Source organism: Narcine bancroftii, chromosome 2, assembly GCF_036971445.1.
Source record: "Narcine bancroftii isolate sNarBan1 chromosome 2, sNarBan1.hap1, whole genome shotgun sequence".
Taxonomy (NCBI): domain Eukaryota; kingdom Metazoa; phylum Chordata; class Chondrichthyes; order Torpediniformes; family Narcinidae; genus Narcine; species Narcine bancroftii.
Genome location: NC_091470.1, coordinates 203,512,686 through 203,540,519, shown reverse-complemented (window position 1 = coordinate 203,540,519; position 27,834 = coordinate 203,512,686). Strand labels below are relative to the sequence as shown.

Sequence of the window (27,834 nt, the reverse complement as noted above, 5' to 3'; positions counted from 1 at the left end):
TAAGGTGGGAGGGGAGAGAGAGAAAGTGGAAGAGAGAGAGATGAAAGAGAAGGTGGAAGGGAGGGAAGGAGGGAAGGAAGGAAGGAAGGAAGGAAGGAAGGAAGGGAGAGAGAGGGAGGGAGGGAGGGAGGGAGAGAGAGAGAGGGAGGGAGGGAGGGAGAGAGAGAAGGTGGGAGAGGAGGCACCGGGAAGGCGAAGAGGAAGGAGAGGTGAGTACGGCTGTGCTGGAGTGTTTATATACGTGTTGACCAGCATGCCACTGTGAGCAGGGAGGGAGGGGAGGGCAGGGGAGAGGAGGGGAGGGGAGGGGGAGGGAGAGGGGGAGGGGGGGGGGGGAGGCAGGTGAAAGCGAGGCTGATGTCTGGCGGGTGTGATGGGGGATGGGTTGGAGCAACCAGCAGCTCTTTGTTTGAGTAACAGAGACTAGAGAGAGAGAGAGAGAGAGTGAAAGAGAGAGAGAGAAAGAGAATAGGAGAGCGTGAGATTTAAAAGGACTGGATCTTTAAACGAAGAAAAGGAAGCCCCTCTTCCAACGGAGAATTCTTTGGGAAGATATCGAGCTGACGGTACGTGAATCATGTTGCAAAGTTCCGAAACCTGCTTTTGTGGCAAGTTCGAGATCTAAACGCTGTGTCCAGTGCGTGTGAAACAAAAATGCACTCATAGGGGGACGAGATGTGTGGCAGGGGCGGACTTTCGAGCAAGGTGACTGTGTCTGCTCGGGCTGGCGGACTTGTGCTCAGTGTTGACAGGGTGCACGGGCGCTCATCTGGAGATTGAGCTGCATTTAAATGGGGCTTTTAATTTTCCTGGACCCCCCCCCCCATCCGCCACCACCACCAACCACCCCCCAAACCCCACCACCCTCGACCCCGCTTCCCGGTCCTCCACACAGACCGAGGGCAGGAGTGGCCTTTGGAATCAATTCCTTGCCTGCCACCGTAGTTTGTTGGTGAATCTTGGACGTTCTTTGTCTGTGTGTGTGTTGGAGAGTTTGTGTGAGAGTGTGTTTGTGTGTCTATGAGTGTGTGTGTATATATATATATAGAGAGAGAGAGAGAGAGAGAGAGAGTGTATGTATGAGTGTGTGTGTGTCCTTGTGTGTATGTGTGTGCATGCATGTGTGTGTGTGTGTGTGTGAGGGAGGAAGGGAGAGCTGGTCAGTATGACTGGATCTGTGTTTATCTGCAAATCTGTTTCCTTGTATGTTTACATGTCTGTCTCTGAGTGTGTGTTGGTGTCATCTGAGATTGAGTGTATGTGTGACTGAGTGTGGTCATATCTGTACAAGAATGTGTGTGTGTGTGTTTGTTTACCTGAGTGTGTGTATGTGTGGGACAGGAAGAGTATTTATTTGGGTAAAGAAATGTGTAAGTGAGTATATGCGCATATGTGAGTGTGCTTGTCAGCAAGAGTGTGGGTGACAAAGTGTGTGTGTCTGATTAAATGCACGTGTGTGTCAGTGAGCATGTGTTGTGTGTACTTGTTTGTGTGTGTGTACAATTGGGGTGTGTGTGAGTGTGTGCTTGTGCGTGAATGTGCGTGCTGGGCCTGACATAATCGTGGAAGGAGTGAGCACTCCCAACGTGCAGACTGTCAGACTGAGGTGGGGGGTGGTGGTCATGATCACCTCCTTGGCCCTGAGCCCTCTCTGCACGCTGAACCTGCCCTGGCCTTCTGCAAGGGGAAGTCGGGGGTTAAAGGGGCCAGCGCGTTGTCTCATACTGTGTGTCCGGGGTGGGGGTTGGTGGGAGGGGTGGCGAGGAATGTTGGGGAGGAAGTAGGAGCTGAGTTTTAGAAACACACTTCCTAGCCTGGAACCTGAGGACTGACAGAATTCCCTCTGGGTGGTCGGGACGTGGGAACGGGGCAGGTCAGGCCAGAAATTGATCCAGTGTTTGCCCCTGTAGGTGAGGAGGGTCCTTGCTGTTAGTGGGAGGAGGGTCTCGACCGCCAGGGGAGGTGTCAGAATTTGGTTGGGAACAAGACCCTCGCCCTAAACCCCTTCCCGTCGGCAGGGAAGGATGTGATTGGACCTTGCATCCCTCCCCCTCAAACTCAGTCCCATTCTCCATCCTGCCCCGGATTCGAGCGCGCTCCCAACCACGGAAGTATCCGTGGAACAGGAGAGGTCACCTGGGATGCGGGAGGTAATTTATTCCAGGCCCATCCCAGGGCGAGGTCAGCAGGCCACGTGCTTCTGCTAGAATTCCAACCACCACTCCCATCCTCGCCGACGATGAGAGAATCCCACCGTGAGGTGGGGGGGCTCGAGATGGGAAGATCCCGCTGAAGGTAGTGAATGCAGCTCAGAACATTGCCCAAAGTTTCCCTACCCCCCCTCCCCATGGACTTCGACTACCTCCCCAGCTGTCCGTTAAAGGCAGTTGACATCCCAAAAGACCCATCCCATCCCAACACGTTCTCCTCCCCCCCCCCCCCACCGTCAGGAATAAACTCAAATCGTTCACCAGCAGGGCAGAATGACCAGTTTCTTTCCCGCAGCCATCAGGATCCTGAACGAGCCTCATAACACGGCTGTGAATGTTAAACATAACCTGCCAGTGTGCTCGCAGAAGAATTCTTCTCATTATGAGGAAGCTGTGGAGAGGGGGCAGAGAAGATTCACCAGGATGTTGCCTGGATTGGGAAACAAGTCATGTCTTAAGGTTAGCAGAGCTGAGACTTTTCTCTTTGGAGCACAGAAGGATGAGAGGTCTACGAGATTGTGAGAGGCATAGACAAGGTGGACGGCCAGCGCCTTTTTCCCAGGGCAGAATCATCAAACACCAGAGGGCACCTGTACGAGGTGAGGGGAGGGAAGTTTAGGGGAGATGCCAGGGGGTACATTTTTGTACACAAAGAGTAGTGGGTGCCTGCAACGCCTCACCAGGAGTGGAGACTGGTACAATAGGGGACATTTAAAAGACTCTTAGACAGGCCCATGGATGCAAGACAAATGGGTGTGAAGGAGGGAAGGGTTAGATTGTATAGGTCAGCACGACATCGAGGGCTGAAGGGCCTGTACTGTGCTGGAATGTTCTATACTGTCAGTTTATTTTAGACAGTAAACTCACAACCAAGTTGTCTCCTGTACCTGTTTGAAAATCCAGGCGCTCTTGGCAATGAAGAGAGACTTAATCAACCGGGGTTGTCACTTGGGTAACCCAGTGCGGTAACTCTTGGTGTCCACTCCCCACCCCCCCCCCAACCTTCATGGATCTGCTCCCGTACCAGACCACACTAAAACTTTAGTAATGTTGGAAAAAGATAGAATAATATGTGATAAATGTCACTGAATTGCTTCAATGTAATATTTCTTTGATGAATACTAACAACATAATTGTACTTTAAATTCGAATTACAACGGAGCAGGAGACATTTTTGATTTTCCTCTTTCTTTTCCTTTAATTTGTTCTCAAAAAACGTTAATGAATTTGCTTCACAAATACTGATGACCCCAATATAGTGGCTAAAACATCTGACAAAAGCAACGACTGTAAAAACACTGGCAGCAACAAAAACAACACCGCTTGCTGTTGGCCGCGTGCAGATAGAACCACGGGATTCGAAGCATCACTGCCATCAGGTCATAATGACAACTCTGACTGGAGTGCGTTAGTCAGTTCTAAAAGGAAACGAGCATTGAGTTTTAGCCTCATAGGGAGATTGATCCATGTCAGCTGGGCTGACGGAAAAGGGTTTTGTTGTTAGAACGAATGACGGGGATATTTTTATAAAAAATAAATCATTTCTGCTGAAGCATGGCAAAAGATTTTAGAGACATAGCGTACACGCTATGATGAGTGTGGAAGGAAGACACTCATGACAAGTCGACATCGAAGACTGATTTATTGCACCAGCAGCTCTGATTATATGGGCCCCTGGCGTCCTGCGTCCTCGGAGCTCTGACCTCGAGTTGGCCGGTGTTCCCGCCAGAGTTCCCTGTCTTCCTGCCGTCTTCACCCGGGATGATAGCTGGTGTCACCCACCCCCACCCAGGTCCGCGCGGTCGCCGCATTTGTCGGCCATTTTGCGGTCTGGTTTGCGTCCCCTTGCGTGGACCGCTACAGGCAGTTGTTTTAGTGTCACTCCCCAATCCCAGTGACGCCAGTGGTTGTACTCGCTGGAGTTCAGAAGTACAGGGATGAGGGGGTGGGACTCTGACTGACTATGTCGGACAGGTGAGATGCAGGAGGAATGTTCTGGATGATGGGGAAGTCCAGATCAAAGTGGGTGTCCACGGTCTAAGGAGAAGGGAGAGTCGAGATGAGACACCTTCACTGGGAGAGCGGTGAGCCAGCGGAACTCCTGCCACAGAGAGTCGTTGGGGACGGGTCGTTGGCTGTCTTCGGGAGAGAGTTGGATGTGGCTCTTGTGGTTAAATCAGAATTTATTGTCGTGAACGCGTCACAAAAGTTGCTGTTTTGTGGCAGGGTCACAGGGCGAACATCACTAAAATTAAAAATAGATATTACTGCAAAACAGGTCGTGGCTGAGGTTCGTTGTCCGTTCCGAAATCTGACGGCCGCAGGGAAGAAGCCTTTAGCCTCCTGGACCTCCTTCCCAATGGTAGCAGAGTGAAGAGGGCCTGGCCCAGGTGGTGGGGGGGGGGGGGTCGTTGAGGGTAGAGGCTGCTTTCTTCTGACACCACAATCCTGTCGATGTCCACGATGGAGTGGAGTCTGGTGCCCATGATGTCGCAGCCGAGTTCACCACTCCCTGTTGTCTTTTCCCATCCTGTGCATTGTCATCTCCGTGTGATGCAGCCAGTTAGAGCGCTCTCCACGGTGCACCTGCAGAGGTTTTTGAGGGTTTTCAGCGACAAACTGAATCTCCTCAAACACCTCACCACGTCTAGCCACTGGCGAGCCTTCTTCATGACGGCATCGATGTGGACAGATACCCGGAGATGTTGACCCCCTCCCCCCCCCCCCAAGGAACTTGAAGTTCTTGACCCTCTGCTGCTGAGCCATCGATGAGGACTGGGTCGTGTTCCCCTGGCTTCCCCCCTCCTTTGTTTCGCTGACTTTGAATGCAAGGGTGTGGAGATGCAGCAGACTTTCGAGGGGGCTGAACGGTCTTCTACAAACCAGAAACTATGGCCCAGGACAGAGATTAAAACTGAGGCCCTCTCCGTCCGCCATCTTGGTCACTCTGAAGACTGAGGAGAAGCCTGTGGGGGTTGCCAGTGGTGGCCCGGATCTGCCACAGAGGCAGACAGCAGGGAGAGAGGCTGCTGGGAAACCCAGACCGGGCTCCAAGGAAGGTGGGGGCTAGGTGTGATTCATGGTGCAAGGGTCCTGCTGGGAATTAGCAAGAAGGGCCTCCTCGTCCAATCCCCTCCCAGCAGTAGCTGGAATGGCCTGTTCCACGCCGAGCTGCCCTTGTCTCCATGGCAACTGCTGCCTCTCGGAGGGGATAGGAATGGGACTAGCACTTCTCCGCACACCCTGACACCCCCCCCCCCCCCCCCCCATTATGGGAGATCTGGCGGGGTCTCTTACTAGTGGGCAGGGAGGTGGAGGTGATTGGAGCTGAGGGGGTACCGGGCTCAGTGGGAAGAGTGCGTGGAGAGGGTTCGTGGCCCCTCCCTAAGCCAGGCTTTACCCCTCATAAAGCCCCAAAGGCCCAGGCAGGCTATTTGTAGGATTTTGCTGTGCCATTCAGCCTACCGCAGTTGGTCTGGTGTTGGTTGAATCTGACCGTGACTGGTGCTCTGACTTGACGGCGTGCCTCGGGGAAGGCCAAAGGTCGCTATGTAAATACAACCTGGCCTCGGGGGAGAGGGGCCTTTGATCTTTGCCTCATTCTCATCTGGAGGCCCCTAATCGATCTCCACTTCTGCAGTGATGGGTTCAAAGGGCACAGACATCAAGGCTCCTTCCCAGGGCTGTGTGTTGGGGGGAGGGGTGGGGAGGTGGGGGGGAGAGGGGGTGGGGTATGAGAGGGGAGAGGGTGGGATAGGGGAGTGTGAGGGGGTGGGATATGGGGAGAGACGGGTGGGATATGGGGAGAGACGGGTGGGATATGGGGAGAGACGGGTGGGATATGGGGAGAGACGGGTGGGATATGGGGAGAGACGGGTGGGATATGGGGAGAGACGGGTGGGATATGGGGAGAGACGGGTGGGATATGGGGAGAGACGGGTGGGATATGGGGAGAGACGGGTGGGATATGGGGAGAGACGGGTGGGATATGGGGAGAGACGGGTGGGATATGGGGAGAGACGGGTGGGATATGGGGAGAGACGGGTGGGATATGGGGAGAGACGGGTGGGATATGGGGAGAGACGGGTGGGATATGGGGAGAGACGGGTGGGATATGGGGAGAGACGGGTGGGATATGGGGAGAGACGGGTGGGATATGGGGAGAGACGGGTGGGATATGGGGAGAGACGGGTGGGATATGGGGAGAGACGGGTGGGATATGGGGAGAGACGGGTGGGATATGGGGAGAGACGGGTGGGATATGGGGAGAGACGGGTGGGATATGGGGAGAGACGGGTGGGATATGGGGAGAGACGGGTGGGATATGGGGAGAGACGGGTGGGATATGGGGAGAGACGGGTGGGATATGGGGAGAGACGGGTGGGATATGGGGAGAGACGGGTGGGATATGGGGAGAGACGGGTGGGATATGGGGAGAGACGGGTGGGATATGGGGAGAGACGGTGGGATTATGGGGAGAGAGGGTGAGATATCAGGAGAGAGGGAAGGTGGGGATATTGGGGAGAGAGAGATGGAGGGGATATTGGGGAACGTGGGGATATGGGGAGAGAGAGAAGGTGGGGATATGGGGATGGGGATTTGGGGAGAGAGAAGGTGGGGCTATGGGGGAGTGAGAAGGTGGGGATATGGGGGTGGGGATATCGGGACAGAGAAGGTGGGGCTATGGATGTGGGGATATGAGGGGTGGGGATATGAGGAGAGAGAGAGAAGGTGGGGATATGAGACAGAGGGTGGGATATGGAAACCAGAGAGAAGGTGGGTAGGGTCTGAGAACAGGAAAAAGCTTTGGAGCAATGGGGCTGGGGTCGATGGAGGAGGGTGGGGTGCAAGGGAGAGACAGCAAGGATGTGAAGGGCCTAGGAATCGGCGAGGGTGGGGGGGTTAGGTGAGGATGTGGATGGTGGAAGGGAAGGGTAAGGGGGGGCATAGCAGGGCAGGACAACATGGAGAGGGAATGATATCAAGGGGGCGAGGGAGGGGGGACTGATGAAGATGGTAATTCGAGAAGAAAGGGTTCAGGAAGTTGGGGAGAGTGGTGGGGTGAGACACAGTGCGCAGAACCTGAAACTTGCGGAAGCCCAGCTTTGTTGAAAATCTGGGTGCAGGGAGAAGGGGAGAGGGGTGTTGGGGAAAGCTTTGATCTGATGCTAGTGAACAGAGGAGGTGGGAGCAGAAGGGAGGGGAGAGAGCGACTGGGGAAGTTGTCGACATGCAACCCTCAAGCTAACATGGAAAGTCTGAGCCAAAGGGCCTCTTTAGACATTGTGTAAACCAGCGTCCAGGGGAAGTGAAACCCTCCTCACTGATGTGTGCTTAGCCCACTGCTCTACTCGTTCTACACTCACGGTTGTGTGGCCAGGCTCAATTCCAACGCCATCTACAAGTCTGCCCATGACACCATGGTTGTCGGCAGACTCACAGACGGCAACGAGGAAGTGGACAGGAGGGAGGTGGATTGGGTCATCGAGTGGCGTCACCACAACATCCTTGCACCCAACATCAGTAAAACCCAGGAGATGATTGTGGACCAGGAGGGGGCCGGGGGAACTTGACCCAGTCAAGGGCTCAGCAGTGGAGAAGGTCAAGACATCAAATTCCTGGGGTGGTGGGGGGGGACAACATCTGCGAGGATCTGTCCTGTAGCCTCCACGTTGATGCAGTCGTGAAGAAGGCCAGCCCAGTGGCTCTACTGTATGAGATTCAGGATGTTGCCAAAGACTCCTGCAAATTTCCCCAGATGGAGAGCATTCTGGCCAGTTACATCACTGCCTGGTGCAGAGATGAGAATAAACTCCAGAGGGTCGTTAACTCGGCCTGCAACATCACAGGCACCAGACCACTCCATCGAGAACATTGACGTCTCTTAAAAAAGCAGCCTCTACCCTCAAAGACCACACATACCCCACCACCACCCAGGCCCTCTTCACTCTACTCCCATTGGGGACAAGGTCCAGGAGCCTGAAGACGAGCACAAGGATGGCTTCTTCTCCTCCGCCACCAGATTCAGACATGGCCTCGCTTTGACTTTTCGTGCACTATTTTTATTTATTTTGTCAGGTGGTTGATAGAAATGTTTGCTCTATGATGTTGCCGCAAATCAACGAATTTTGTGATGTGATCGTGACCATAAATTCTCGTTCTGATTCTGATTCAATTTCCTCGGGAGTCCAAAAGTTGAAAATCATAATCGAGGCCCATAGAACACTCCAGCCTAGTACAGGGCCTTCAGCCCACGGTGCTGTGCCTACCTAGATAAACCCTCTCAGCGATCTAACACTCCCCTAACCTCACACCCGTAACCCTCTATTTGTCTTGCCTGTCCAAGAGACTCTTAAATGCCCCCAGTGTTCCTTCCCCCACCTCCATCCCCGGCAAGGCATTCCAGGCCCCCACAACTCCCTGTATAAAAAAACACCCCTGATGTCTCCCCTAGACTTCCCTCCCTTCACTCTGTACAGACGTCCCCTGGTCTTTGCTGATCCCGCCCTGGGAAACAGGCGCTGGCCACTCACCCTGTCTATGCCTCTAAGAATCTTGTCGACCTCTATCATCCTTCTACGACCCAAAGAGAAAAGTCCCAGCTCTGCTAACCTGGCCTCAGAAGACATGTTCTCCAATCCAAGCAACATCCTGGTGAATCTCCTCTGCCCCCTCTCCACAGCGTCCACATCCTTCTTGTAATGAAGTGACCAGAACTGAACGTAGGGAGAGGGGGTGGGCAACGCCAGATTGGAGCTGATGCCAGGTAGAAATGGTCATTGGTACTGGGGTGAACGGACCGACCCCCATATTTGGGAGGGGAAGGGTGAGGGTTGATTCAAGATTAAATTTATTGCCATAGTGTCGTATTACATTAAATTCCGTTTTCCCTGCTGTAAGGCATACGGATTTGCCATCCGCAGGAATTACCTGAGGCCCCTCTTACAGTCAGTGAGAGAGAAGCAAAAGAGAGATCCCCCACCAGGGTCACCGAGTGTCCGTAAATTCACCTCCTGCACTCCCGCAGCCCCCACAGAGTCCAGTCTAAACCATCGGCTCCAGATCCGAAACCCCAACGCGGTCAGAGATCCCCCCCCCCGGCGACCCCCTCACACCCCGGTGATGTTGATGCTGGACGATGGTACATAGTTGGACAATGGTGCAGGCTACCTGTATCTTCAGAGCATTAAGGGGAAATCTCTAACTGAGGCCCGGGCTGCCTTTAAGGAGTTTGCATGTTCTCCCCCATGTCTGCGTGGGTGGTCCCTGGGGCTCTGGCTTCCTCCCACCCTTAAAACCATATTGGGGGGTGCAGGTTAATGGGGTCCAAATTGGGCGGCATGGACTTGTGGACCGTAATGGCCTGTCACTGCGCTCTGGGTCTATATTTAGTTTAATGACCCCTGGTGTTCGCCTCCAGGCGGAAGGTGCTTGGATCCCTAATAGTGGTTCTAGATGCTGGAATGGAAGGGGTGCAAGGAGAAACAATTATGTGAACATCCTTCTTATTTAGACTCTGGGGCATTGGACTAATCTCTGGGGGTTGGGTAGCAGGGGATCAGATTGTGGGAGATGTCGGTGAGACCACTCTCAGAGTTTGTAGGGAGTTCTGATCTCCCAGAAAAGTTTCAGGAGGACGTTATTGAGACTGGGGGATTTGTGCTCGAGTTATAAATTCTATAATTTGAGGAGGGGCTAATTTACCAGCCCCCATCCCAGCAGCAATCGAGAGGGTCCCATCCAGCTGCATCACTGTGTGGGACGGGGATCGCAAAGCATCGGACCAGAGGATCAATCAAGAAGATCGCTGGGGTCTCCATAAGGCACCTTCACCAGGAGCGTTGCTTAAATTGGGCTCAGAGAATTATCGAGGTCTCTTTCCCATCCGTTGGACAGGGTCTCTGACCCACTACCATCAGGAAGGAGGTACAGAGGCATCATAATCAGGACGGCAAGGCTGGGGAATAGCTTCTTCCCACAGGCTACGAGATTGATGAATGCGATCCTGTAACCATACAGGATATAAGTCATCCCAAAAAATATACATCTCTTTATTTTAAGTTATATATTTTTGTATACAGTATGTGATCATTATTTGCGGTATAGTGTGTGTATGCACACACTCAGTGGTCTGGAGAAACGCTGTTTTGTCGGGTTGTATATGTGCACGTGTGATGTGGTCTGGAGAAAAGCGGTTTTGTCGAGTTGTATATGCACACATGCACTGTGGTCTAGAGAAACGCGGTTTTGTCGGGTTGTATATGTACACACACGCTGTGATCTGGAGAAACGCGGTTTTGTGGGGTTGACTCGCCAAGGCAAATAGCGCCTTTGGAAGACTACACAAAAGAGTCTGGAAAAACAACCAACTGAAAAACCTCACAAAGATAAGCGTATACAGAGCCGTTGTCATACCCACACTCCTGTTCGGCTCCGAATCATGGGTCCTCTACCGGCACCACCTACGGCTCCTAGAACGCTTCCACCAGCGTTGTCTCCGCTCCATCCTCAACATCCATTGGAGCGCTTTCATCCCTAACGTCGAAGTACTCGAGATGGCAGAGGTCGACAGCATCGAGTCCACGCTGCTGAAGATCCAGCTGCGCTGGATGGGTCACGTCTCCAGAATGGAGGACCATCGCCTTCCCAAGATCGTGTTATATGGCGAGCTCTCCACTGGCCACCGTGACAGAGGTGCACCAAAGAAAAGGTACAAGGACTGCCTAAAGAAATCTCTTGGTGCCTGCCACATTGACCACCGCCAGTGGGCTGATAACGCCTCAAACCGTGCATCTTGGCGCCTCACAGTTTGGCGGGCAGCAACCTCCTTTGAAGAAGACCGCAGAGCCCACCTCACTGACAAAAGGCAAAGGAGGAAAAACCCAACACCCAACCCCAACCAACCAATTTTCCCCTGCAACCGCTGCAACCGTGTCTGCCTGTCCCGCATCGGACTTTTCAGCCACAAACGAGCCTGCAGCTGACGTGGACTTTTTACCCCCTCCATAAATCTTCGTCCGCGAAGCCAAGCCAAAGAAGAATATGTGCACGTGGGATGTGATCTGGAGAAACATGGTTTTGTTGAGTTGTATATGTACACGCACACTGTGATCTGGAGAAACACGGTTTTGTGGGGTTTTATATGTACACGTGCGACGTGGTCTGGAGAAATGCGGTTTTGTTGAGTTCTATATGTACATGTGCACTGTGGTCTAAAGAAACGCGGTTTTGTCGGGTTGTACATGTACACCGGCGCTGTGGCCTGGAGAAGCGCGATTTTGTTGGGCTGTATATGTCCAGTCAGATGATAATGAACTTGAATCAGGTGACATGGTTGGCACCAGTGACCCGAGTTCGAATCCCGCGCTCTCTGTAAGGAGTTTGCACATTGCCCCCATATCTGGAGGTGTAGTTGCACTCTTAATCAAAGATGAGCTCCAGGCAATAGTGAGGGATAATATAAGATCTAAAGAGCATAATGTTGAGTCCATTTAAATGGACTCAAGATAAAGAATAACAAAGGGAAAAAATTATTGGTTGGTGTTATCTATCACCCACCAAATAACAATAGTTTAGAGGCACAGGAAATAAATAGAGATAAGTGAGGCATGTAATAATGATACGGCAGTAGTCATGGGGGATTTTAACTTCCACATAGATTGGGAAAATCAAGTTGGTCGTGGGAGTCTGGAAGAGGACTTCATAGAATGCATCCGCAATAGCTTTCTTGAGCAGCATGTTAAGGAACCAACAAGAGAACATGCTCTCCTGGATCTGGTGTTGTGCAATGAGATAGGTAGAGTAAATGATGTAATAGTCAGAGATTATCTGGGAAATAGCGATCATAGTATGATTGAATTTCTCATTCAGATGGAAGGGGAAATAGTTAGATCTAAAACTAATATATTATGCTTAAACAGGGCATCATATATATATGATCATATATATAAAATATATAGTCACCTACCATAGGATGAGGGAGGAATTGGGCAGAGTGGACTGGGAGCACAGGCTAATTGATGAAACACTTGAGGAACAGTGGAAGATTTTCAAAGAAATATTTTGTAATGCTCAACAAAAATATATTCTGGTCAGAAAAAAGGGCAGCAAGGGAGGGAAATATCAACCATGGTTAACAGGAAATAAAGGAGAGTATAAAATTGAAGGCGCAGGTGTACAAAGCTGCAAAGAGCAGTGGGAAACTGGAAGATTGGGATAACTTTAAGAGACAACAAGGGGTTACAAAGCGGGTAATAAGAAATGGGAAAAAGGATTATGAAAGTAAATTGGCACAAAATATAAAAACAGAAAGCAAAAAATTTTATAAATATATAAAACGGAAGAGGGTGGCCAGAGTTGACATAGGACCCTTGGAGGATGAGAAAGGAAAACTGGTAGCAAAAAATGAGGAAATGGCCGAGGCATTGAACAAATATTTTGTGCCAGTCTTCACGGTGGAAGACACGTCCAGCATGCCCAAGTGCGGAGTTAAGGTTGCGAATGTTGGGGAGGGCCTTGATAAAATATTTGTTACAAAGGAAGTAGTGATGGAAAAACTAATGGGACTAAAGCCAGACAAATCACCTGGTCCTGATGATATGCATCCAAGGGTTCTGAAGGAAATGGCAGAAGTTATAGTTGATGCATTGGTGGTCATATACCAAAATTCCTTGGATTCTGGGCAGGTCCTGGCAGACTGGAAGACAGCAAATGTCACACCACTGTTTAAGAAGGGATGTAGGCAGAAGACTGGAAATTATCAGCCAATTAGCTTGACGTCTGTAGTTGGAAAAATGCTTGAAGCCGTCATTAAAGATGAAATAGTGAAACTTTTGGAATGTAAGTGTTCAATCAGGCAGACGCAGCATGGTTTTAGAAAGGGAAGATCTTGTTTGACAAACTTGTTAGGATTCTTTGAGGATATAATGGGTGCGGTGGATAGAGGGGAACAGGTTGATGTTGTATATTTGGATTTCCAGAAAGCGTTTGATAAGGTAAGTTACAGGAAAATGGAGTCCGGGGAAGTATATTGGCATGGATCGAAAATTGGTTGTCTGACAGGAGGCAGAGAGTCAGGATAAGTGGGAGTTTTTCAGGTTGGCAGAGAATGGTAAGTGGGGTGCCGCAGGGGTCAGTGTTAGGCCCACAACTGTTCATCATTTCCATTGATGACTTGGAGGAGGGGACAAAATGTGGTGTAGCCAAGTTTGCGGATGACACCAAATTGAGTGGAAGAGCAAATTGTAATAAGATGTGGAGAGTCTGCAGAGGGATATAGTTAAGCTGGATGAGTGGGCAAAGGTCTGGCAGATGGAGTACAATGTTAGTAATTGTGAGGTTATCCACTTTGGCAAGAAAAATAAAAGAGCTGAATATTATTTAAATGGTGAAAAACTACAGCATGCTGTTGAACAGAGGGATTTGGGAGTGCTTGTGCATGAATCGCAAAAAGTTACGTTGCAGGTGCAGCAGGTTATTAAAAAGGCAAATGGAATGTTGGCCTTCATCGCTAGAGGAATTGAATTCAGGAGTAGGGAGGTAATGTTGCAACTGTATAAGGTACTGATGAGACCACACGTGGAGTACTATGTCCAGTTCTGGTCTCCATATTTGAGGAAGGATATACTGGCTTTGGAGATGGTCCAGAGGAGGTTTACTAGGTTGATCCCTGGGATGAAGGGGTTGACATGATGAAAAATTAAATCGTCTAGGATTGTATTCGCTCGAGTTCAGAAGAATGAGAGGAGATCTTATAGAAACATATAGGATTATGAAGGGTATGGATAGGATAGATGTAGGAAGGTTTTTTGAACTGGCCAGGGAAACTAAAACAAGAGGACACAGTCTCAAGATTCGGGGGAGTAGATTTAGGACAGAGATGAGGAAAAATAGTTTTTCCCAGAGAGTAGTGAATGTTTGGAATTCTCTATCCAGGGAAGTGGTTGAGGCTGCTTCATTAAACATATTTAAAATTCGGTTAGATAAATTTTTACATGATAGAGAAATTAGGGGATATGGGGAGAAGGCAGGTAGGTGGAGTTAGGTCATAAATTAGATCAGCCATGATCTTATTGAATGGCGGAGCAGGCTCGATGGGCCATTTTTGGCCTACTCCTGTCCCTACTTCCTATGTTCCCCAGAATCTCCGGTTTCCTCCCACTGTTCAAAACATTGGACGGCATGGGCTCGTAGGCCGGAAGGGCCTGTGTCCAGGCTGGAGGTCGACATTTAACATTTGTTTCCAACAAGGAGTGACTGAGGGCCTCCTGGGTGAGTTTTAAATAAGAAGGACCTTCACAGATTCCCTTCCCCAGGGTTGGGGAATCCAAAACCAGAGGTTGAAGGTGAAAGGGGGTTTAAAGGGGGCTCAAGGGGGAACCATCTTAGCACAGAGAGTGGTGGACGGAGAGACGGTGGTCGGGTGGACAGAGAGACGGCGGTCAGGTGGACAGAGAATCAGTGGTCGGGTGGACGGAGAGATGGTGTTTGGGTGGACGGGGAGATGGCGATCGGGTGGACGGAGAGACGGCGGTCGGATGGATGGAGAGATGGGGATAGTTACAAGGTAATTTTGGGGGAGGGTACAGATACATGGGCAGGAAAGGCTCAATGGGCCAAGGGCAGGCAAATGGGACCGGCTTGGTCAAGCATGGGCGCTTCAGGACAAACGGCCCACCGTGACCCAGAACGGGTCCGCTCTCTCCAGGCAGCCGAGGCGGGAGGTTTCAGAAGCCAAGCAGGATTACCCACCACATGTCAGGCTGACCCGTGCAAGCTCCCTCACATTGACGCCGCCCCTCCCCATCCCCCCTCTGCTCCACCACGTGCTTCTCCAGCTTGGCCGCTGGACCTTGCTCCCTTCCGTCTCATAGAACACCACACACAGTCTCCTGGGAGCGAAGCAGCCTCATATGTCTGTACGGAGATAACACCAGCAGCTTTATCATAGAACATTCCGGCACAGTACAGGCCCTTCGACCTCAACAACTAGCCCGCCCCTCCCTCACAACCCTCTATTTTACTTCCACCCATGGGCCTGTCTAAGAGTCTTTTAAATGGCCCCCTGTTGACCCAGCCTCCACCACCAGCCCCGGGGTTGCACCCCTCTCTGGATAAAATAATTTACCCCTGACATCTCCTCCCCTCGCTTTATTCCGATGTCCCCTGGTGCTTGCTATTCCCGGCCCGCAGGGAGAAAAGCGCCGGCCGTCCACCCCTTTCAGAATTCTCTCAGAATCTTGGAGACCTTTCCGTCCTTCTTTGCTCCAGTGCTGCCGACCTTGCCTCATAAGGCAGGGTCTCCAATCCAGGCAACCCCAACCCTCCCCCTCCGCCGGTAAATCTCTTCTCCACAGCGTCCGCGACCAGGACTGAACGCAAATATTCCACGCGCGGGCTCACCAGAGCCTTAGAAGAGCTGCAACGTGACCACCCATTGATCGGCTAGGAGGGGAATGAGCTTGGATATCATGGACCCAGGGGCCAGTGATCTAATCTGCCCCCTTCTAGGCTGTTTATAGATCTTCCATCATAAACGTGTGCTCCAACCTGCTGGGCTTTTTATGCCGCCTGACAACAGTTTCCTCGTGTACAGAAATTAAAGACTCAGTGTGTGAAACCAAAGAACCATCTCTTTGGTTTGCAGTGCAAGAAAATACCGGTACACAATGTACTCGTGTAAACAAACTGTGCCATTCAGAGAGGAAATTAAATGTTAAAATAAGGGTCCTGAAATGCGTCCCTGATTGAGTTTGTCGTTGATGAATCTGAGGGCGGAGGGGCAGCAGCCATCCCTGAACCCGCCGACGCGGGTCTTATGGCCTCTAGACCTCCCTCCCAGGGCTTCCGCTGTCCGCAAACCCTCGAGGAAGTAGAGGTGCTGACGGGCTTTATTCATGACATCTTGGGTTCAGGAAAGGTGACTCCCAAGACTGTCAGTCCTCTTGATCTCCCCCCAACCCCCCACCAATGATCACTGGTTTTCAACACCCACGGGGGGCATTGCTCTCTCTCCCCCACCCACAAACGAGGTGCTATACACCCCCCCACCCCCATCACTGGCCGTCACACCCGCCCTCCCGCGTCTAGCTTGGCGCACATTAGTGATTCTCTGCCTGCCCCCCCCCCCCTCCCCAGCTGCATCACTAGTGGGCATCAATGAAAGGAGCGGCCTCATCTCCTATGTCGGAGGGTTTAACGATGGGTAGGTCCTGGCATCCATCCCCCCCGCTGAACAAGCCCCCCCCCCCACCATTTGTTCTGGCGCCAACCCTGGGTTTTCCCTTCCTGAAGTCAACCAGTAGCAGGTGAATCTCTTCTGATCTCTCTCCATAGCTTCCACGCTATAATGAGGTGGCCCGACCTGAACACAATACTCCTGGTGTGCCCCAGCCAGAGTCTCGGGGCAGCGCTTAGCACAAGCGGCTAGCCCGGGCTGTTACAGTGCCAGCCACCCAGCTTCCAATCTGTCGCTGCCTGTGAGGTCTTTGCACATTCTCCCCGTCGGGTTGAAGAAGGCAACTCATGCCCTCAAATCTGGTCAGGTGGTGGTTCACACCTCACACAGGGCTCCAGCTGTGGCCTGACCAATGACTTATAGGGTCAAAATCACCCACTCCCCACCATCTTCGACCCTTCTCCTTTCCTCCAGTTCTCTCTCTCTCTCTCTCTCTCTCTCTCTCTCTTTCTCTCTCTCTCTCTCTCTCTCGCTCCCAAACCCCCCCCCCATCCTTTTCTCTCTGTCCCCTTTCACAGAACCAAATCAATTTTCATCTTATTGTATCCAATTAGCATCTTTTGTTTGATGGTCTGGGCTCCTTTCCCCCCACCCCCCACTTCCTCTCACCGGCTGACACCTTCCTATTCTTTGCTTATACCTGGAGGAAGGGCTCAGGCCCGAAACGTCAGTGATATGTCTTTACCCCCCCTCTGGACTTTGTGAGCCTGGCAGAGATCCTGTGCATTTAACTACAGCATCTGCAGACATCCGTGTCTCCCAACGTTCCAAGCATGGTCTCACCAGAGTTTTACAGAGCTGCAATATTGCCTCACGGCTCTTGAATTCAATCCCCAACACCACCCCCCCCCCCACCACCCCACCCCTTGACTATTGAAAACCAGCCTTCTTGACAACCCTATGAATCTGCACGGTAGCGTTGGGATATTGAGGGTCTTGTACCCCCAGCGTCCCTCTGTTCTTCCATGTTGAGCCCTTGAACTTTGTCCCATTCCCTTTCCCTTCTCCTTTCCCCCTCTCCACCGCTGCTTAAAGATGCAACCCGTTGACTCTCGGAGGTTCGTGTCTGTGGTCGAGGCGCAGTGTGAATGAACCTTTGACAAGCAGTCCAGCCGCTCGACCCATGCATGGCCAGGTTTGGAAAGTAGAACACTGCAGCAGAGGGCAGTCCCTTCGGCCCTCGATGTTGTGCCCACCTTAAAAACTACCAAACCCTCCCTACCCCGTAACCCTCTATTTTTTGTCCATCCATGGGCCCATCTAAGAGTCTCTTAGATGCCCCTAATGTTCCAGACTCCACCACCACCCCCGGCAGGCATTCCAGGCCCCTAAAACTCTCTGTGTAAAAAAAAAACATATCCCTGACATCTCCCCTAAACTTCTCTCCCTTCACTTTGTACAGACATCCTCTGGTGGATGCCCCGGGAAACAGGTGCTGTCCATATACCCTATCAGAATCTTGTCGACCTCTATCAAGTCTCCTCTCATCCTTCTACAGAGAAATGTCCCGGTTCTGCTAACCTTGTCTCATAAGACTTGTTTCCCAATCCTGGCAACATCCTAGTGAATCTCCTCTGCCCCCTCTCTACAACTTTCACATCCTTCCTGTAACGAGGTGACCAGAACTGAACCCTATAAGTGTGGGTCTCACCAGAGATTTGTACGGTTGCAACATGACCTCTCGACTCCTGAACTCAATCCCCCATCAATGAAGCCCAGCGTAAGCCATCTGAACTATCCTATGAATCTTTGGGGTGACCTTGAGGGTTGTAGGGATTTGGACGCCAAGGTCCCTCTGTTCATCCACACTCTTAAGTAACCAACCATTAACCCTGATCTCAGCTTTTTGGTTAGACCTTCCAAAACGCATCACCTCACACTGATCCAGATTGAAGTTATTTCAGATTTATTGTCAGAGTACATACGTGACATCACATACAGAATGCATGGCAGAATTACCACTTATTGGTAGTGCCAAAAAAAACTGTACGCAATGTACACATGTAAACAAATAAAGAACTGTATCCAAACGGACAGTGCAATGCAGAGAGAAAGAAAATCAATAAAGTGCACAAGTGCGAGTCCTTAAACGAGCCCCTGATTGAGTTTGTCATTGAGGAGACTGATGGCGAAGCTGTTCCTGAACCTGGTTGGGGCGAGCCTCATGGCCCCCGAGAACTCTTTCCTGATGGCAGCAGCGTGCGCTGGGTGGGGTGGGGTCGCTGACGATCGCAGCTGCTCCCCGACGGCAGCGCTCCCGATAGATGTTCCCGACAGTGGGGAGAGGCTTTGCCAGTGACCTTTGGAGGGCTTTCTGCTCGGGGTGGGGGTATTGGTGGTCCCCCACAGCAGGCGACGCACTTTGGAAGTGGTTAATGGCAGGACTGATAAGAGTGAGAAGGAACAGAGGACCAGGTTCAAATCCATAGATAGCTCAAGGTTGCCATCAAAGTTGATAGGGTAATAAAGAATGGCCTTCGTTAGTCAGAGGATTGAATTCAAGAACTGGTGAGACCATACTCAGAGAATTGTGTTCTGGTCTGCCCACGTTGTGACAGGAGGGTATGGAGTGGGGGCAGAGGAGACTTCCCAGGATGTTGCCCGGATTGGAGAACGCACCTTACGAGGCCAGGTTAGCAGAGCTGGGGCTTTTCTCTCTGGAGGGAAGAAGGATGAGAGGAGACTTGATAGAGGTCGGCAAGATTCTGAGAGGCAGAGATAGGGTGGACGGCCAGCGCCTGCTTCCCAGAAAGACAGTGACAAACGCCAAGGTTCAAGGTTCCTTCGTTGTCATGTAATGAACGACAATGCAATATCATGTGGAATTTGCTGCCGTCTGCTGGACGAGGTGAGGGGAGGAAAGGTTAGGGGAGACGTTTGGGAGTTGTGGGGGCCTGTAATGCATCGCCACGGGGTACTGGTGGACGCTGGAACAATAGGGGACATATAAAAGACTCAGATACGGGCAGAATTAGAATTTATCATCGTGGCATGTCACCAGATTGGTTGTCCTGCAACAATATTACGGGGCAAAATTGCTATAAATTACATTAGTCACCGAGTGTCCGTAGATTCTCCTCCAGCATTTCCGCTGCCTCCGCTAAGTCCAGTCCAAACCATCGGCTCCAGATCCAAACCTCCGACATGGTCAAGGGACCTTTCAGCGCCCCTTCGCATCCTGGTTCTGGTACCTCGTAACCCCTCCGGCCAGTTTCAAGCTGGTCCCCAGCAGCTCCTAACGGCAGTCTTTTGTGGCCCACAGCCTCCACGGGTTCCTCGCCTTGAGTTGCCATGGGCGCCGTCCCCGCTAGTCACTCCTCTGCTTCTCCTTTTCAGACTGGAGTGTGGGGGGGAGGGGTTGGGTGGTGTTCTCCCCGTCCTCTGGTGCCCTGCTCCAGTCCTCCACTTTTCCGGAGTCTGGCAGCTGCCGATGAATAGGCGCCGTCGTCTTGGCGGTCGCGGGGTTTCAAATAACACCACCGTCGGTTCGCCCAGCGGGCCGTTCAAAGCCTGTGCAGAGCCAACAGCAGTCGACTGGGTGGCTGTACCCTGCGGGAGCGCTGTATCTCCACTCCCTCACTCCCCGTGGGTATGCACCAGCAGCACCGTTACAGTGGTTCCGGCAGTGCCACCATCTTGAGAACCTTGTACCATCAGGAGCATCAAAATCAGGACAGCCAGGGTGGGGAATAGCTTCGTCCCACAGGGTGTGAGATCGATGTCATAACCTTGGGTTATGAATGAAATATTTATGCATATTTACTCCTGGTGATAGTTCTACATATTTCTGTGATTACAACATGCTGTGTATGTGTGTGCACCGTGCTCCGCGGAAACGCTGTTTCGTCAGCTTGTCCAGGCAGATGGGAAAGAACCCGAACTTCACGTTCAGGGCAGCACGGTCAGCAGGACACTGTGCAGTGCCAGCAACCAGGTCCGGGGTTTGAATCCCCACGCTGCCTGCATGGAGTTTGTATGTCCTTCCTGTGCTCTGCGTGGGTTCCCCCCCCCCCCCAACACCCCGGGGGCTCTGGTTTCTTCCCACCCTTCGAAACGTAGCAGGGGAGTGGTGTAGGTGAATGAGGTGTAAATTGGGCGGCGTGGGCCACAGGCCAAAATGGCCCGTTACCGTACTATATGTCTAAATTCAAAAATTTAAATTTAAATTCCCAGGTGTTGAGTGAATCACAATTTATTTTCATGAACATGTCACGAAATTTGTTGTTTGGAAGAAGCGGGGCAGGAGCAAATATTTCTATAATTGACATTTTTTTTAAAAAATTTTTTATTTTTCACACCATAAATCACGTTGGCCATGATATACAATTTTTCTTTTTCACACATATACAGTGTCTTTTTCTCCCCCCCACTTTCCTCCCAAACCACCCCCCCACCCCCCCCTCTCATCCATTTTAGGTATATAATTGACATTTTTGAAAAGTAAATTAATTGGAACAAAAGCCAAAGTGAGGCCATGTCTGCGGTTCATTGTCCATTTGGGAATCTGATGGCAGAGGGGAAGAAACCGTTCTTGTGCTTTGTCTTTGGGCTCCTTGTCCCCGATGGTAGCAGAGTGAAGGGGGCCTGGCCTGGGTGGTGGGGATCTTTGAGGTTAGGGGCTGCTTTCTGCAGATGCCGCCTCGTGTAGACGTCCTCCATGGAGTGAAGACTGGTGCCCCATGATGGCGCTGGCTGAGTTCACAACCTTCTGTTGTCTTTTCATCCTGTGGATTGGCATCTCCGAACCCAGCGGATGCCAATGCCTCCTCTCCCTCTCTCTCTTCCCAATTATCTCTCTCTCTCTCTCTCTCTCTCTCTCACTGCACTCTGACCTGTGTCATTACAAGTGCAATGCACAAGGCATCGAACTGCTGGAGGAAGTTCCGTTTCTCTCACTTTCCCCAATTTGTTCCCCACCCTCTCTGCACTTTGAAGCAGGCTTGTGGCATTGCAGAGACTGGGAGGTTGCCTCATTGGCCACACATTTCAATTCCCCACCCCATTCCCTTGCACTGCCAGACTGAGACCACCCGCAAACTGGTCCCCTTCTCTCTCTCTCTCTCCCCCCTCCTCTTTCTCTGTCTCTCTCTCTCTCTCTCTCTCTCTCTCTCTGTCTCTCTGTCTCTCTCCCCCTCTCCTTTTTCTTTCTCTCTCTCTGTATCTCTCTCCCTCTCCTCTCTCCCTGTCTCCTCTTTCTTTCTCCCTCTCCCCCTCTCCTCTTTCTCCCTCTCCCCCTCTCCTCTTTCTCTCCCTCTCTCTCTCCTCTTTCTCTCTCCCCCTCTTTCTCCCCTTTCTCCCTCTCTCCCCTCTCCTCTTTCTCTCCCTCTCTCTTTCTCTCTCCCTCTCTGTCTGTCTCTCTCTCTCTCCCTCTCTTTCTCTCTCTCCTTTCCTCCAGCTCTGCATTCACAGGGCCCCTCCCCTCTCCCCTCCTGATCAATCCTCCCCCCCCTTCTCTCCTGCCCACCTGTGACCTTGTGCCTATTGGCCTGTTCTACCCCCCCCTCCCCCCCCAGCCCATCCTTCCCTCCCACTTTTTTTTTACTCAGGTGCCTGTCTGCCCACCTTTTAACTCGCACCTTAGTGAAGCACCCGGGTTCCGAAATGCCAGTTCTGTATCTCTCTTCCCCCCGCCCCCCCCCCCCCCCCCCACCCTGTGGTCACTGGGAGACTGGCCGGGTTCTTCCCGCGTTTCTGAGTGTTTGCTTTCATCACAGACTTTCGTGTTTGTTTCGCTCTGTTCCATGTGAGAAGTTCTGATGCCAGGATTCAACTCTGTTTCTGACTGCACAGATGTGACCTCACCTGCTGAGTAATTCTGTTTTTTTAAGAAGCATTATTCGTGCTTTCACTCAATGAGTTATTCAGCAGGGAAATTGTTAACCATTTTGAGTAAGCGTACATATCCACTGTTTATTCAGAAGGGAAAGGGTTACTCATTGAGCAAACTGTTTACATGAGGCAACAATTTTTTTCAAAAGGTTTTCTCCCTGATTACAATAGACAACTTAAAGTTGAACAAAAAGATAATTGCAGATTTGCCGTATCACGATGGAAGTTGGCAAGACGTTAAGTTAACTTTTATTCAAGTTAGCACATTCAACCCCATCACATGCTGACACATTGCGTCAGTTTAACCAGCCTAAAAATGCCGCTGATTTTCATTAGTTCTCAGCATCTGATGCTTCTCTTGTCAGTGTCCAGCAATAGTTGACAGTTGTTGATGGATTCCAGTCGCCCCGATGCCGCTATTCCTCAGTCGCAATGTCCTGATGATCCTACGTCCGTAAAATGCACCCAAAGGTGCTTGGGGTGGCCCGGTTGGCGTAGCGGCTGGCGCAACGCCTTTATAATGCCAGTGATCGAGGTTTGAATCACCCCCTCCGCGTGCTGTCTGTCAGGAGTTGGTAAGCACTCCCCGTGTCTGCATGGGTTTTCCCTGGGGTGGGGAGGGGTGTTCCGGTTTCCACCCACCATTCAAAAACGTACTGAGGAGTTTGTAGGTCTGTAACTGTCCCTCGTGGGTCAAAAGGGCCTGTTACCGCGCTGTGGGTCTAAATTTTTTAAAAAAATTTTAGTTAAATTAGAAGCAAAGTCTTTGTTGTCCAGTGTTATTGAACAAGGAAAGGGTTAATCACTGTGTAATGGTGCACAGCCACTGTTTATCAAGCAGGGAAGGGGAATTGTATAAAGCTGGTTCTTCAGCAAGGAGAGGGTTAATCTCTGTATAACAGTTCAGAGTCACCGATTATCGAGCAGGGAAAGGGTTATTCATTATGTAACTGTACACAGCCATTGGTTATTCAGCAGGTAAAAAGTTTGTCACCCATTTACTGTAGAGAGTGGGTGTTTATTTGGCAGAATTAGGGTGACTCAATGTCACCAAGCTGTTGTGCTCTGGCCCTGGAAGCAGCGGAACCCAACACGTGGCCTATCTCCTATCTCCCACTGGCGGGGTGGGGGGGGGGGAGGTGGTGTGCAGTCCACACTGAGTGACACCATCCAGGGAGGAGGGGCGATGACATCAAAATGACTGTCTATAAAATTTCTGTCCAGTGTTTCATCAGAAATTTCTTACTTTTTAATAAAAATATCCCTGTCTAACCACAAAACTATTTTCCATAAGCCCAGCTGACGTGGATCAATCTCCCTACAATTTATTATTTTAACCGTCCAACGCACTCCAGTCAGAGCCATTGTTATGACCCGATGACAATGGCGCTCGAGTCCTATGATTCCGTCTGCACAAGCAAGCACTGTTGTTTTTGCTGTTGCCAGTGCTTTGACAGTCGCTGCTTTTGTCAAATGTTCTGGTGTTTTAGCCACAATATATTGGGGTCGTTAGAAAAGAGATCAATAATTTTTTGAGAATCAAGTGGTAATTAATACATTCTTACTGAATTTTCACATTAACCCCATGACATGATGTAAATGTAAATACATTGAGGCTGCACATATTGTAATTTATAGGTGTAATTTTAATGTTGCTGGTTGTTTATCTCACTACGATTGCCGTTACCTTCAGTGATCTATGGGAATTACGATTTACCGGTCACATTAGTACAAAACACATTACTAAGTATTCTGGATTGTCTGGTATGGGAGGAGGGCCATGTGGGGGGGTGGAGGAGGGGTTGATGACACCATGAGTTACTGCACTGGGTGACACCAACCCGAGTTCCCTGGTCCGCTGAGTTCCTCTGGCCCTCGATTGCTCCAGCTTTCCGGCGACTCTCTTGTTCACCTCTACAGTCATCCGAGACTCCCTGGGTCCCCTAGTCTCATCTGCCCACCCCACCCCCCTCCCCCCCCCCCCCCACCGCTCACCGCCATGCGGAGCCGCAGACAGACATCCCGGGTGTGGGGGGGAGAGGGCGCGTCTCCTCCACGTCCAACCGGATCTGCTCCTGGGGCGGCCTCCTCCCGTCAGTGAGAGCCGGCACTTCATCAGGCACCTTCCCTCTGCCTTTGGGGCTGAACTACCACCTTTCTGTGGCCTGTTGCCACAGTGACCTCACCCATGCAACATTCCAGCGCAGCACAGGCTCATTGTACAAGTACAACCCGACAAAAGAGTGTTCTCCAGTCCTCAGTGCAAAACACGCAGACACACAACCAGACCTAACACACAGTACTCCCCGACTTGCGACCTATGCCCCTTGCGTCCATCCGCACATACAACTGAATTTTAAAAACATATATAGATGAAAAAATATAAAATTCACGCAGTTTATGTTGTATGTGACAAACTATAACCGGGATACGGGGCACGTAAGAGCCAAAATGCGTGGACTTGCCTTGTTAGTCGGCGTCCCGGGGTTCTGCAGGGTGAGTGTGGCCATCTTGATTCTTGTGCACATGAGCCCATACAGGATGGCGCACGCATGGTGGGTTCGCATATTGGCCTTCGGTTGGCGCATATGTGAGGGTTAAGGGCACGAATTCAATATTGTCACTGCACACTCTCTGCCCACAGCCCCATGTCGATCCCCACACTGATTCCACTGCCCCGCTCTCTCCCCACAGCCCTGTACCAGTCCCCACACTGATCCCACTGCCCTGCTCTCTCCCCACAGCCCTGTACCAGTCCCCATACTGATCCCACTGCTCCACTCTCTCCCCACAGCCCTGTACCAGTCCCCATACTGATCCCACTGCTCCACTCTCTCCCCACAGCCCCGTGTCAGTCCCCACACTGATCCCACTGCCCCACTCTCTCCTCATAGCCCTGTACCAGTCCCCACACTGATCCCACTGCTCCGCGCTCTCCCCACTGCCCTGTACCAATCCCCACACTGATCCCACTGTCCCACTCTCTCCCCACATCCCGAGTCAGTCCCCATACTGGTGAGACCAACACTTGTGTTCAGTTCTGGTCACCTCGTTACAGGAAGGATGTGGAAGCTGTGGAGAGGGGGCAGAGGAGATTCACCAGGACGTTGCCTGGGTTGGAAAATAAGTCTTACAAGGCCAAGTTGGCAGAGCTGGGACTTTTCTCTTTGGAGCATAGATGAGAGGAGACTTGATCAAGGTCGACAAGATTCTGAGAGGCTTAGATAGGGCAGACGGCCAGCGCCTGTTTCCCAGGGCAGGATCAGCAAACTCCAGAGGTCGACAAGATTCTGAGAGGCAAGATTCTGAGGTGGACGGCCAGGGTGGGAAGTGAAGTGAGGGAAGTTAGGGGAGACGACAGGGGTAAGTTTTATTACACAGGGGGTGGTGGGTGCCTGGAATACTTTGCCAGGGAGAGTTGTGGGGGCCTGGAATGCCTTGCCGGGGGGGTAGTGGAGGCTGGAATATTAGGGGCATTTAAGAGACTCTTAGACAGACGCATGGATAGAAGAAAAATAGAGGGTTACGGGGGTTAGGGAGGGTTTAGTATATCTTTTGGGAGGAATACATTGGTCAGCACAACATCAAGGGCCAAAGCGCCTGTACTGTGCTTTAGTGTTCTATGTTCTACCCCCCCGGCCCCATGTTGAAGAGCCTAACTCGTGGGTTAAGGAGCTTCTCATTCAGTTGGCCCCTGGATGTAACTCCCAAGATATGAGACCCCACCCTAGACCAGGTGACAGGTGGGGGAGGTGGGTTGGGGTTTGTGGGGTAGCCCTACGAGACTTGAAAACAATCAACGTCACTATCTCAGAAATGTTCAGCAAAACAACTGCGTGAGAGGCAAGCAAACTCGTTCGCTGCACCCTACCCCACAGTGGGACGTCCAGGAATATCCAACGTCACCAGCAGAGACACCACTGACATCACTTGGGGTTCCCCTTCAGCGGGGGTATTTCACAGAGAGAAAGAGAGAGAGGGGGGGCAGAGGGAGAGGGGGAGAAAAAGAGAGAGAGGGAGAGGGGGATGTGAGAAAGAGAGAGGGGGGAGGGAGAGAGAGAGAGAGAGGTTGTGGCCGAGAGATCTATCCTCAGCTTCATCAGGAGTTTGAAGTGCAAAAATACCTTCTAAATATTATAGGGAGTTACCATTTTAAATTTTGACATATAGGCCCTTCTGGCCCACGAGCCCGCACCTCCCAATTCACCTACAACTCTGTATGTTTAATGGCGGGTGGAAGGAAACCGGAGCCCGCAGGCTAAACCCATGCCGATACGGGGAGAGCAAACTCCTTAGAGGCAGCACGGGATTCGAACCCTGGTCACTGGCGCGGTAACAGCCATGCACGAACCGTGCCGTGCTCTGTCACTCTTTACAAAATGGTGTATCGCGTGAGATGGGGGTATCTGTGCAGAGCGAGGGAAGGGTGAGCTCCCACCCCTTCTTAGGGAGACGAAGGGAGACGGCGGAGGGGTTATTTCCAAATTGATCGAGGCTGCTGTGTTAAAATGCGTCGCAAGCATTTCGTCTGCAGGGGCTCCTGTTCCAGGCCAGCGAGAGGGGAGATCTGAACTCGCCTAATGTCAGCTTCTGCCGATAGGTCGGAGACTGGGTCATTGGGCACCGTCAATCTCTCTCGCCACCCCCATCCCCCATCATTCTCCGTCAGCTGCTCTCCCACCCCCACAGATTCTACCTCTCATTGGTAATTAGCCCACTGGCTCATAGTGGGAGGGAGGAACAGAGTTCCCAGGGGAGCAAAGGGGGGGTCCTCCCTTCCTCTCACTCCCCCCTCCTCTCATTCCCCACCCTCTTGTTCCCCCTCCTCTCATTCCCCATCCTCTTGCTCCCCCTCCTCTCACTCCCCCCTTACTCCCCTCCACCTCTTATTCCCCCTCCTCTTACTCCCCCTCCCCTCGCTCCCCTTTCTTGCTTCCCCTCCACTCACTCCCCCTCCTCTTGCTCCCCCTCCCCTCATTCCCCTTCCTCTCATTCCCCCTCCTCCCCATTCCCCATCCTCTTGCTCCCCTCCTCTCGCTCCCTCCCCTCGCTCCCCCTCCTCTGACTCCCCTCCTCCTCTCACTGGCTCCCCACCTCCTTTCTCTTCCCCTCCTCTCACTCCCGCACTTACTCCCTTCCTCCTCTCGCTCCCCACCTCACTAACAGAGCCCTTGATTATGAACCACCCCAAGGATTATTATTCCCAGGCACAGAGACATGGGACACTCACGTTTGTGCGACCCAAGCCTCATGCTTTTGACCTATCATTCCTGGCTGCAGCCCCCGCGGGCAAAATGGCCACCTTCCTTACCCATAATCCTCGCCACCCCCCGCAGCCGGAACCTCTCTGCACTTCTGTAGCGCTGGCAGAGCAATCCCAGCTGCGTGTGGGTAATGAAGGCGGCCATTGCTCAATGCCCAGTGATATGTGAAGATTTCAACTCAACAATTACAAACCACGGACAGAATCATTTGAATTCTAAAATTCAACATTTTTCAGTTCTATGTTCTGGTCTCCAATGTGCAGGCTTTGATTAGGAGCCTGTTCACCATCAAGAT

At 51.6% G+C, this 27,834-nt stretch overlaps 1 long non-coding RNA gene across 1 annotated transcript in view; it reads left to right on the top strand.

Moving 5' to 3' along the window:
• Nucleotides 1-379: 379 nt before the first annotated feature.
• The window catches only part of LOC138755004 (uncharacterized), a 49,898-nt gene continuing 22,443 nt past the window's right edge, over nucleotides 380-27,834 (top strand). Inside the window, exon 1 of the long non-coding RNA XR_011351979.1 lies at nucleotides 380-566. This is a non-coding gene — a long non-coding RNA (uncharacterized lncRNA). The remainder of the gene's footprint in view (nucleotides 567-27,834) is intronic.